This window comes from Parus major, chromosome 2 (genome assembly GCF_001522545.3).
Source record: "Parus major isolate Abel chromosome 2, Parus_major1.1, whole genome shotgun sequence".
Taxonomy (NCBI): Eukaryota; Metazoa; Chordata; class Aves; order Passeriformes; family Paridae; genus Parus; species Parus major.
Window position 1 is genome coordinate 73,333,386 of NC_031769.1, and position 12,154 is coordinate 73,345,539.

The following is a 12,154-nucleotide window of genomic DNA, read 5'->3' on the forward strand; positions in this document are numbered from 1 at the left end:
TCTGAGAGAGATCTCATTGCCAGAATGGTAATGGTCTTCTTGTCTGTGGGTTTTATTATTCCTCTGTGCACTGCACAGTAAAGTACAGCTTGCTGATTGCAGTCCAATTCAAAATTTAACCTTGCTTCTTTTATAAGCATCTCCCTGAGGTCCAAATTTATTGCTGTCTTCCAAAGAATTTTCTCTCCCTTGCTCTTGTTCCAGAACTTCCAGGCATCCTAGGTGTCACTTCTTTATACTCTTCCATTCAAAGTGCTTTCGTTATTCCAGCAGTTACTTACAGAGTAAGTTCCCCTAAGTATTTTTCTCTCCCTGGAAATAAAGTTGACCCAGGATCTCTGCTGATCTCCAAGGAGTTGCATGATGTGTGGCATAAACTCAATATTACCACTCAGATGGGGAAAAACTTCTCTGTTCACTCCATTTGAGCTAATTCAGAGTTGGAGCATCTATGAGCAGCAAGTGATGAGAGAACTACACCCTCAGGATTACTGTCAGCAATAAAACAGACCACAGTAATACATATTTCTGAGGTGTTTGTAAAAGACCTACATACAGAATGATAAACACACCTCAGTACCTAATTTCCCCCAGAATGTAACATGCAGAGAGCATGCAGCCATGACCCCTGTGGTGGGTATTAAACATAAACTGGCCTTGATGTTAGTTCATGTCATGGGTCTGTGTATGACTACTGGAGTGCTGAACTTTAGTTGGGGTAACACAGGCCTGTAGAGAGAGCTTCCTATGCCAGTGGTTTGTCATATGCTTATTATAATCCCATCAGAATATGTAAACTGTAGTATTTTTTATGCCTGTTAGTCAAAATAAGCAAAAAATTCTTAACTGTTTGCACTAACGCATTAATTAACCTTGAGCCAAAAAGCCTGTTAGTTTAAAAGCCTAACCTAGTCAGATTCCTCAAGCTTGGAGGATGCAAGCAGAAGTATAGCTTTGCAGTATTTTATACCAGAATCAAAAAGACTACAATATGTTCAGAACTAGGAAGCTTAAAGACAATATCCTGAAATACATCAAGTCAAATACCAAGAATGCATTTACATAATACTTAGATTTAATTTGATGATTGCCTGGGTTATCTTAGGAAGGCTTATACATTTTGTTTTCTGTTCATTGAATTTACTGTTTCAAAAGGAACAGCTTTGGAAAAGCTGGAGAATTAAATCCCTTTATCTGTCCACTGAATTAGTTCAACTGTGGGGACATCTGTGCTTATCTGTTGGACTTTAACCAAGAGCTATTCAACAGAGAAGGTGCTTCTGTCTGCTGAGACCACTGACAAGAATGCCAACAGGGATACAACTTTCTGAGCCAGCAAGTTCAAAGAGAGCTGAGCTTTCATTTCAGCACAAGTTAAGGGTGTATAGCCAGCAATTTTTCAAAGATCTGTGCCTTGGAATTACTTTAAACTATCTTCTGCCAAATGTTGTCAAAAGCAAAAAGGTTATAATGTGTAAGGGGTTCTTTAAGCAATAAAGAGATGTTTCTGGCACAATTTCCCACCCATAAATCTGAAAAGACCCTACTTGTTTCCCTTGAGGGTCCTTATAAGGCTACTCAGAAGTGGTGAATCTATGTACAACACCAAAAATCAACTGTCTGTCAGAAAAAAATACAGAATAGGCTTGTGTGAGCACATAAACTACATTCAGCTGTCAGCTGAAGATGAGGGAACATATGATAACAAAGAAATGTGTGCATGATTTGTAGCAATGTAGTGTGGAATTGAAGGCCTGCTAAAAGAATAGATGACATAGATTTAAGGCTGTCCACTTTGAATGAAAGATCAGATGATACCAGGCAATGAAATATGTCTGTGCAGTTAATTTCCGTAGCGGATGAAGTTCTCTAAAATGCTACTTCCCCCACACTCTTGTTACTTGTTTGTTGTTTCTCTGAAGATGGACTGTAGAAAGGCTTTTGTGCTTGAAATCTTGTGATTTTTTTCCCCAATTATATCAATGTGTCTGTGTAAAAGATTCTTTTCTCCCAAACAACCTTGTCCTTTGTATCACCATAACACTTAAATAATCGATCAGCAATCAAGACACCATTGTGCCAGGCAAAAAATGGAAGCAAATCTATGCCGTGAAGAGCAATTCTCTGGATACAGCAGAGATCTTATTCTGTGTGAGGATGTAAAATTTATTATTCGTTATCATGAATGTTATCTACAGCAGTCACTGAAAAACTTGCTTTCTCCATGGTCAAGCCTTTTACCTTATTGTCTTCTCTCCTCAAATGACATGAAATTTAGATCAGAGCATCCATACAGGCTCCGTGTCTGCAATCTCAGGAGATGATCTATGCATGTGAAAAAATCCAAGAGATGAGATGCATGAGCAGGAGAGCAAGGAGTATTGCAATATGCATAAATGAAATGCTTTCAAAGTACCAAATGAATGTATATAAAATATGATACATTTTTGCACATTAAAACACATTTTAAGCTATGAAATTATGTTCTAAGTGAAAAATGCATTTCAGAATACCGTACCTGAAAAAAACAGTAGCACGTTGAAAGACATGCAGTCATGTTTCATGTGTTTCTACATGACAAAAAGTCATAAATATTAATGTCTAACATAATTATATTCTGTTGATAAGTACCAAAATGTTTGATACATTAAAGAATGAGAACAAAAAGGAAATTATAACAATTCACATTGCTTAATGTATGACTAATCATTATTTATCCTTTTAATAACTATAGCTTCACAAATTCAGTATCAAACAACTTTCCATTAACTAAATGAAAACTTTTTTAAAAGACAGATTTTTAGATTAATGTGTCAGTTCTTATATGAATAGGGAATGGCAAAGTATAATTTCTTGGCCTATTATCTTACCTTAAGAAATTGCCTGGAGTCTAAATCGCCTTCTCTTTGAGTGCCATGTCAGCAGCGCATGTAAGATCCTGGAGCTCTAACACAAATTTGAAAGTATAATGAAAGCAAATTTAACAGAATATGGCATAAAAAATCTCTACTCTAGTAGACAGAATGGACAAGCATAAGCACACTGTCAGTGGTTTATGAAATGGCAGAAGCTGAAATTTAAGAACGTGATTAAAGACAGTTTGTTGCCATCAAAGACATCATTCGGGTTTCTGGATAATTTTACTGGATATTACTTAGATAAATTAATTTATATAAAATCTAGTGTCAAATTGGATCATAACTTGTCTCATCTGAGAGTGAAGCCTATGTCTGGCCATTGATTTGACTTTACTCCCAAGGAGATTTACTTGTAAGTTAAACTGTACACACTTAGCATTGACTCACATGAATCGAAACTCACTACAACACTTCAGTATAACAAGGAAAGTTAATGACTTTTCAAGTTGCTGTGGGACTCAGACTGTAGTAAGTAATAAAAAGAATGCACATAAAAATAATTATGTTGATTTCTGGCAAAATACTGCAGGGTCATCTGTGAAATGTGTATCTTGTCAAAGGAGCTATGCAAATCAGTTTTACTTAAACAGGGTATAAGAATGTAAACAATAAAACCAAGAAATCTACCATGAATGCTACACTTCTTAAATAACATGAAAATCATTATATTTTTTGAGAACAAATTCTCTTTATTTCACTTCTACACCTGCAACTTACCTATGGGTAAATAGGACTCCTGTGTTGTTTCTACAAGTGTTGGAAATGTAGGACTGCTGATTCCATAAGAGCTCTCCTCATCTTGCCCTTGCTGTGCCCCCTCACACACCCCCACCCAAGCTGAGTGAGAAGTGCCACATGGCACTGGGCATTAGGTGTCTGCATGGCTCCTCTGTTACACATCTCAGGCTTCAGCATTGTGGAAGACTCTAATGCTTATGTGGCCTTCTGTACTCCTGCTTTCACTTCTGGAGTGAAAGGAGAGGGTGAAATTTGACTCATCATTCAAGGAAAGCTGTTGGATAGACAAAACCAGAACCAAGGCATTAGTAAACTCTAGCAGATTATAAAATAGTAGAAGCTGAAATAATTATGAATCATGCCTGATACTGTGAGAAGCAATTAGGAAAATCAAAGCTGTCCTTAATCTATTCAATTTAGTCACCCTATATCAAATACATACATATATATATATATATATATATAAAATATACAACAATAAACATAAAGCAATGGTCTCTGCATTCTAGTTTGGAATGGTAGAGGCTAACACAGAATACAGAACATTAGATTTGTCCAAGTATTTGTGACCTGACTGATCCCCAAATACCCTAAAGCATTTAATCATGGTCTGAATGAAAGGTGGATCATGTTACATCATGGCCAGTCTGTGTTGTGGGGGATCCATCCTATTTTTCTGCACCCAAAACCCAAACAATAACCCAAAGTTTTATCAGTGTTGTTCTTCCTAAAGCCCTGACAAGACTGCCAGAATTAGAAAGAAAGAGTGAGTTTCTCCTTCCAGAAAGAGAGAGATATTTGGAAAGAAAAAGCACATACACAAGATATTGTTAAACAGGAAGATGTCAGTGAACGGCAAAGAAAAGCACTTAAGACAAAAGAAAAGAAAATTATTTTCTTTTGTCTTAAGTTTCTGCCTGACATATATTTGAATCTGAATTATTCTGAAGCCAGTAAGTTTTGCTAATTTTGAGGGAAATGTAGCTCTTATTTTTATTTTCATTTCAAGGAAATAAATCTAATATGGTCATCTAATATTTGAGGAGTGAGGACTCCTGTTCATAATTCATAGAACAGGAGTCCTTAGAAGGATTTGGAAGTCCTTAGAAGTTTCTATGAACTTCTTAGACATTTCCTTCTAAGGAGGAAAGAATTCCTTAGAAGTCACTATGAATGTAAAATTGAAGATCCAAGTCAAAGAAACACAGAATATATATATTTGGATACAAAATATCTTTAATAACATTAATAATATCTGTATAAATTTTCATTAAGAAAGGACAGAGAGCTAGGTCAAAACATGACATTGCTTCTGGGAAGGCAGAACATATTCAGGGACCTAATAAAAGTGTTAGCAATAGTCTCCAAAACTGCAAGCAATTGTCCCTTTATAGAGTCATTAATGGTGTTATAATTACTCTGAACAATTTTTACAATACTCGTGTTCACTCAAATAAATAACAAACTAATGGATGTGGTGTCTAATTTTTTGTAAAGCACTGAGCTGTAACATTAACTTCTAAAATCAAATATTAATCTTGATTTTCATCATGTCTCCATTACTAAAACATTAAAGCATTATTAAAATGCTTTGTATGCATCTGTTCTTTATCTATTTTTTCTTTTGTTTAAATCTGGAACTCTTACCCTGTTCTTTCACAGTGTCTATACAACTGATTTAAGTGCCTTTTGTCTTTTTTTCTGTCTTTTCTTTGAAAGTGCCCCCTGTGTTCTTTACTCTGTTTCATTCTGCAAGTTTCTTATACCCCACCACTTGTCTCCACGTTTTTCTTCTACATTTCTTTGATCCTCTTAAGATTAACTTCTTTCAGGGCTAAATCCTGATTATTGAGTTTTTTTAATTGATCAATTAAATTAACTAATTGATTAAATCAATTAGTTTAACTGATTATTAATAGATGCTTGCATGTGTCAGAAATTGAGGCCGCAGATATGTCCAAGCCTAGATTTTCATTGCCTACACTTTTTAAGGCACACTTGTTTTTGTAGGCAGTACAAGTGGGAAGCAGAATACACAGATTTACATCTACTAGCCTTAGGCACTCCAGTCTAATAGTGGAATACCACTACTGGATGTGAATCCACGAAAGATAACCTTCAATATGTGCTCAGAGGGGAGACTGATGAGCTTTCTCATTAGACTGCTGAGGGAATTTGCACTATGGCTGTGACTCTAGTGGAGTACATATTTTATTTTAATGGAAAGAAAGGTTATGTTAGAAGACTGAGGCTTCAGTTGCTGCATCCTCTGTAAAACATAGCAAATCTTATATATTCAATTTGGCAGCAAGAGGGAAAGTAATTAAAGAATAGACCAAAGGTTTGCCTACTCCAGAGGTATATAGCAGAGAAACAGCTAGACCAGATCCATTCTGTTGTGTTTATTAGTTAATCCATCCCTGCACATAAGCAAAAGAGTAACATATTTTGGAATAAAATAACACTTTAAACACCAGACTACTAGCTGCAGCTTAGTAGGAAACTCTTCCTCCCACCCCCACAAATCCCATTTCTATTGCAGCTTGCAGAGACTGACAAATATCACCAGTCAGGGATCCAATTGTTGCCTCACCTTTCACAGCTGTGCAGGGAAAGGTATTGATGCACAACTGTGCCTGATCAGATATACTTAGGGAAATCAGGCCACTCCATAAGATGCTCTCTCAGAAAAGGAATAGGAGAATGAAATGTTTTTGTTTATGGAGTGAAGAGTCTTTCCTCTGGCAAGCGGGGTTTTTTTTGTTTGTTTTTGCAAATGTATGTGTGGTGATATTGATAGGGTTTCTTGTTTGTGTTTCTGATCAGGTGATTTTTTTATTGCCTGCCTCAATAAGACAAGCTATATTTCTGTTCTCAGCTTAAAATTTGGTTCAGTTGAAGAAAGCAGTGAAGGATGGTGCATATTTTTTGGTCTTCTGTTTTGTTGGGGTTTTTTTATTGGTCAGTAAAGTAGGCTAATAATATTATTTGCCTTTAAAGGTCTTAAAATCTGTTTGTAGTCTGGTAGGTTAATAACTCAGTGCAATCATGCAATCCAAATAGTTCTCCTGGTGAAAAATATGTTTATTGATTAAAAAAATGTAAAAAAAATGTAAAAAAATTATTTGCTTTAGGGAGATGTGTAAGTTAAGCCTTTAGCTGGAAAAGAAGGTTATTTTATATCAAAACATATCTAAGATCTTAACTATAAGATCTAGAGATATAGAGGAATAGGCTTTTGCGCAAGGTTGAACTTGTATCCTATGTTGGGTGTCCTTGATCTCTTGAAAGACAAAAAGACAAGACGATAGGTGTCTGAATTTCCTTTTAAGTACTACTAACTTCAACTTGCTGCAAAGCCTAATCTTTCCAGAAATGATTGTGTAAAATAGAAGATTCTTTCTAATAAGTTTACATGTCACGTTAAAGAGTTGAAGCCCTTTTGATTGAAATTTATCTGTATGATAGTTATAAAAACCTGTCTGATGTTGTTTCTGGTGCTGTTTAGTGTTCCTATAAATGATGAGACTGAAGTATTAAATGTGCAAGAAATATCTGCTGATCTATACAAACTAATTCCTGAAAATTTAAAAGAAACAAAAGTAGATGGGAGAAAATGTTTTCTTTCACTGTTCTCTTCAGTGTTTTTAGATAGCTGATGCTCTCTAAATTCTATGAAGTATGTGCTAGAATTTCTAAGGAAAGGATTGATAGTCTTATCACATCTTATCACTGACTAATACACAGATTTATTCTTTTTAATCTGCGTATGAGGGGGTTTGTTGCTGTTTTCTTGTTTGGTTTTGGTTAGGGTTTTCTTGATGGGTTTTTTTTGGCATATCTATTTATTGGTGAGGAATTAAACTTTTAGAATCTTTTCAGTATCTCCCTAGGCCTTGCTTGTATGTATACTGAAAAAAATCTGTGCCTCTGTGCGCTGAGGAGATTAACCTCCTTGGTAGAGGGAGTTAAAGTAGGGGTCTAAGGATCTGGGAAGATTGCTTATATACAGTTGTAGCCATTTCCTTTAGTAAACGTGTTTGAAGTTTCACCTCAGTTATATAGTGTAACATGAGGTGCATCCTTTTTCCATTTTTGTTTTTTTTTTTTACTCAGTCCTTTTCTGGAGATGTATCAGGTGTGTTTTCTTCCCATGTTGGTGTGGACCCTTTCAACTGTGGAGTATTACCTGCCCTAAATACAGCTGTTGCCTAGAAACCCCATTATACTCAGGTAACATAGCAGAAAACCTAAATTCCATCTGACATAGCTGTAATCATGTCTGCCCTGTGCATACACATGAAAACTGAAACAGGGTAGTGCTTAAAGTATGTAATGTCTGTTGTATTTGTACTTTCAATGTAGTCTTCCTTGCTGTGTAAGTAAATTGTAATAACTGTACACTTAATTTCCATCCACTTTCAATATCCTTGTTGAAACATCTTACTTCTATCTTTGATTTGTATTGCCTGTGATAGTAGTTATTTTGCATTATATTTTATTAAAGAAGTGGTATTGTTTGCTTTCTTCTGACATTCAAGATATTTATGCTTTGCACTTTTTCCCTTGAAGCAGAAAAGGCATAAAGATGTATTTGTAGTTGTTTAGAGGGCAAGGTGGGAAATAATTGAAACAGTGCAAGGATTCTTCCTGCCTCAGCATTTCCCTTATGTGACCTTTAATAATGAAGAAGTTCTCCTTTGCTATAGAACCCTGCCTAGAAACTGTTATAGAATGACAGGACACTATTATTACCTAACACAGTCTGTGACTTAAATATAATCACTAAAAAAAAAAAAATGAAAAAATTAATAAAATATTGTTTTACAGGGTCATGAAGAAAAATATTTTGTGTGTACTCTTTTGTGTGTTTAAATGCAGTTTAAATGAACTTCTCAACTGCTCAGCACGTTCATTAGAATAAGCTGTCTAAAGTTTACTTTCTGTTTGTTAATCAGCTTTTACATATTAATTCAGCACTTACAGGAGCTTAACAAGTCTTCTTGCTTGTCTTATTGTTTTCTGGGGAATTGTTTTCTGACAAGGAGTCACTTTAATGTCTTGATATCTTTTGACTATTAAGTGGCCAATATCTTCAGCAGACAGGATTTTTCTGGTTGAATTGTAATATTCTTGCTTTATAGATAGAAAACATAGTAAGCATGGACTTATTACTGAAAATTCAGTTGAAAGCAAGCACAGATATTCTGTCATAAGCATGGCTAGACTGAATTCCTTTCAGAATTGTTTGTAAGGCAGTTTTATGGTATTTTTATCAAGGCCAAAACTTTTACTTTTTACTTTTAAAAGACTTTCTAAGTCTGGAACATGGTCTGGAGTATCCAGGTTGCATTCTCTTTTGCTAGGTAAATACATGGCTTATATTCTGAAATTATTAATGTAACTGCATAATGCATTTTTTTGAGATTTGTGGTTTTGTTGTGTTTTATTTTCTTTCCTGGTGTGTTAAACCTGTAACAGAGTACAAGCAACTCTTGGGAAGATTGGCTTATGCTGTAGAGATTTACAAACTAAGGGGAAATCTTGCAATATTTAATTTACTTTTAGGCTACTGAAACTTGAATAGTATAAGGATTAATTATCCTATAATTAAATTTGAATTCTACTCTTAATCATAACTGCTTATTGAAGATCATTGCAGATCCTTTAGAATTGGGCCTAACTAATATGTTGAAGGTGGAATTAAATGAGCTTAATATTTGAGTAGTGTTTTCAATACTTGAGATTTGAGCTTTAATACAGTATTGTGAGTACCCTCTAGAGCTTTTGCAAAAGCTCCTAGAAGCCTTTTAATTTTTGATATAATTGCTAGAAAAGCAGAGAGTTTATTTTTGCCAAAGAAATTCAATCCACCTTTTTTAAAAGATCATTTTCATATGTAGTTGCTCCTTTAAGACTTCAGTTCCCATTTATTTATTTCAGTAAATACTGGTTTGTGAATAGTGTTATGAAATTACTGGCTATGCTACTTTGCAGCCTGTTTAACGAGCTGCAAATTTTAGATTTTTTTCCTTTCTGTTCTGAAAATGTGTCCTGATACTAATACTGAACCTTTCAGAAAATACGGCTTTAGCAATTTCACCTTCATCAGTGCTTTAATTTAATTTGGGTCAACACCATTTTTTGCCTTTAACATCCTGCATTACAGTTTTTCTTGGGAGTTTTTTTATATGTTTAATGTGGGTCCTGAAGCAGGAGTGAAAACACATCTCTTTCAAGGCAGACATATCAAGACATCAAAAACAGCAGCAAAGGGAAGCACTCTAATGTTTTTTTCTCTATATAACCCATATGCTATCAAGAGGCTTTTGAAGTAGATGTGCTATCCTATGGAAACTAAAATTTTCTCAATATTGACAGAGCTTTCCAGCTATGATTAATGCAAAAGCCTGGCTATTCTTACACAGTGCTAGCTACGATGGCACACTGTTTATTTGGGGGGAAATTCATTCTTATGCAAAATAAACATGGTGTCTGGCACAGCAGGTCCCTTGGTATTAGTAAGGTTGAAGCTCTTTAGTAAGGCAGCAACAAAGCTGTTGAGGTATAGTTTTCCAGGGCCTCTGTGGCACTGTTTTTATTTCATTTCTCTCATGTTGTTAATCCCAGACTGCTGGTCTTGTGCTCCGTACATGCAAACCACGATAGTGTTGTTGTGTTAGGTTCACGAGGCAAGTGACTGCCACTGATATGACATTCATCTTTCTCTCTCTAGTTATTTTTTTTGTGTGTGTTTTGTAGATTTTGCTATTTAATTATTTGACAACTATTTAATGCATATGACACTGGACTATTAAAGATTAATGACTCAAAACATTTGCCCATTTGTGGAGGTGTCAGGGTATTTTGCCTGGTTTGAATCCTTGGAGGGAGGAGATGAGTTTTTGGGTGTGCAGTGGCCAGTCTGCCTAAGACAGAGGGTGAAGCTACAAGCCAGGCTTTGAGGCATTTAAGAGGCAAATTCTGCAAGGTGAGATGGTCCCCCCCTATCATAGTAATTGCCCTCCCTTCATGGCCTCTGACCTTGCATTTACACAACTTTTCTCAGGTTTATTTTAAATGCGTGGTTTTCTTTTCATTGATGGTCTTTTCCTTTGATACAGACATGCTTTTGTTTTTTGCTAGTTTACAGCACTTTAAAAGGCAAAAATCTAGTTCTAGTAGTTATTAGAGTATGAAAGAAAGATCAGTATTTCTAGTCATTAAGGTTAGTTGGTCAAATGAAAATAAAGCAGTTAAAATGATTTAGACATAGGGGTTACATTTGCCAAATTTGCCAGGTATGTCTTCAGGGAAGTAATCACTTACTAGGAGAGTATCAAAAGAAAATATTAACAGGAAAATGAAGCACAGAAAAATGAATTACAGGTTAATGCTCTTCAATTGAAACAAGAGCTGGAAGATGTACTGATTAGGCAGAGTTATGACTTCAAGGATGTACTAGATAAGTACAATAAGGGAAGTTTGAAAGGAATATGAGAAAGACTCCATGATCTGCAGTGTGTTGCATAACTAAACACTTAGTATGTGAAGCATAGGGAATTATTTTCTAAAATAATACACATTTCAGGAAACAAAATTCCTCATTAACCTTTTAGAATTTCTTGGCAGTTATGGCCAATATATACAAGCTTGTATAAGGCATCTTGCAATAGACCTCTGGAAACAGCCCTGCAGTATTCGTTAATAATACTGCATACTAACTGATTGATAGGCTATTGATGTCTTCATTAGCACTGTATTTATGGATGGGAAGACTAAGAATTATATTTTTTTACTAATTCATGTAAAAATAATAGAGCACATACCTGTAATTGGCCACTATTGAAATGTATTAAATGCAATGTTTTCCTATGCATCTCATTTTACTAGATATTTTTCCCTCCCCATACAGTGATTTTTACTCCAAACTCTTCTTACTAAATATTCACCTGAAACTATGGAGCAAAACATTTGTGCTGAAGGGAGGCGGCATGCATGAAGCTATTATTATTAGTCAGCTTTAGAGGCTGGAAGTAGATGCCTAGAAAGACAAAAATTAATTCTTGTCATGACTGTTTTAGTATCAAGAAATTTTATTAGTTTTACTTCTCAGTCCACAGGGAGAAAAGAATGCTACCTTAAAAGACTGCTTTTATCACCTAGGTTAATACACTACACTGTTTCAATTGGAAGATGATATATAAAGGTATAAATATTTTTTAAATAATGCATTATATAAAAATCACTGAATCCAATAAGGAACTGTTTCCTATTTCTGCTTTCAGGTGGCTCGCATAAGGGGAGTACTACAACTTCAAATTACTCCAAAAACGGAAGAGACTGATTAGTATGATTAGTATAGAACACTATACATATATATACACATATATATATATAGATAGATAGATATGCTGGTTGGCATATGTTATTTAAAAACTGTTCTTCTGGAAATCTCAGCATTAAGGAAGTAGTCAATATTTGAAGATACTTTAGGG

The 12,154-nt window shown here is 35.0% G+C and overlaps 1 long non-coding RNA gene across 1 annotated transcript; it reads left to right on the top strand.

Moving 5' to 3' along the window:
• The first annotated feature begins 7,778 nt into the window (after nucleotides 1–7,778).
• LOC117245467 lies at nucleotides 7,779–12,017 on the top strand. The gene is made up of 3 exons (XR_004500188.1): nucleotides 7,779–7,889; nucleotides 11,773–11,865; nucleotides 11,945–12,017. It is a non-coding gene; the product is annotated as an uncharacterized LOC117245467 (long non-coding RNA).
• Nucleotides 12,018–12,154: the final 137 nt, after the last annotated feature.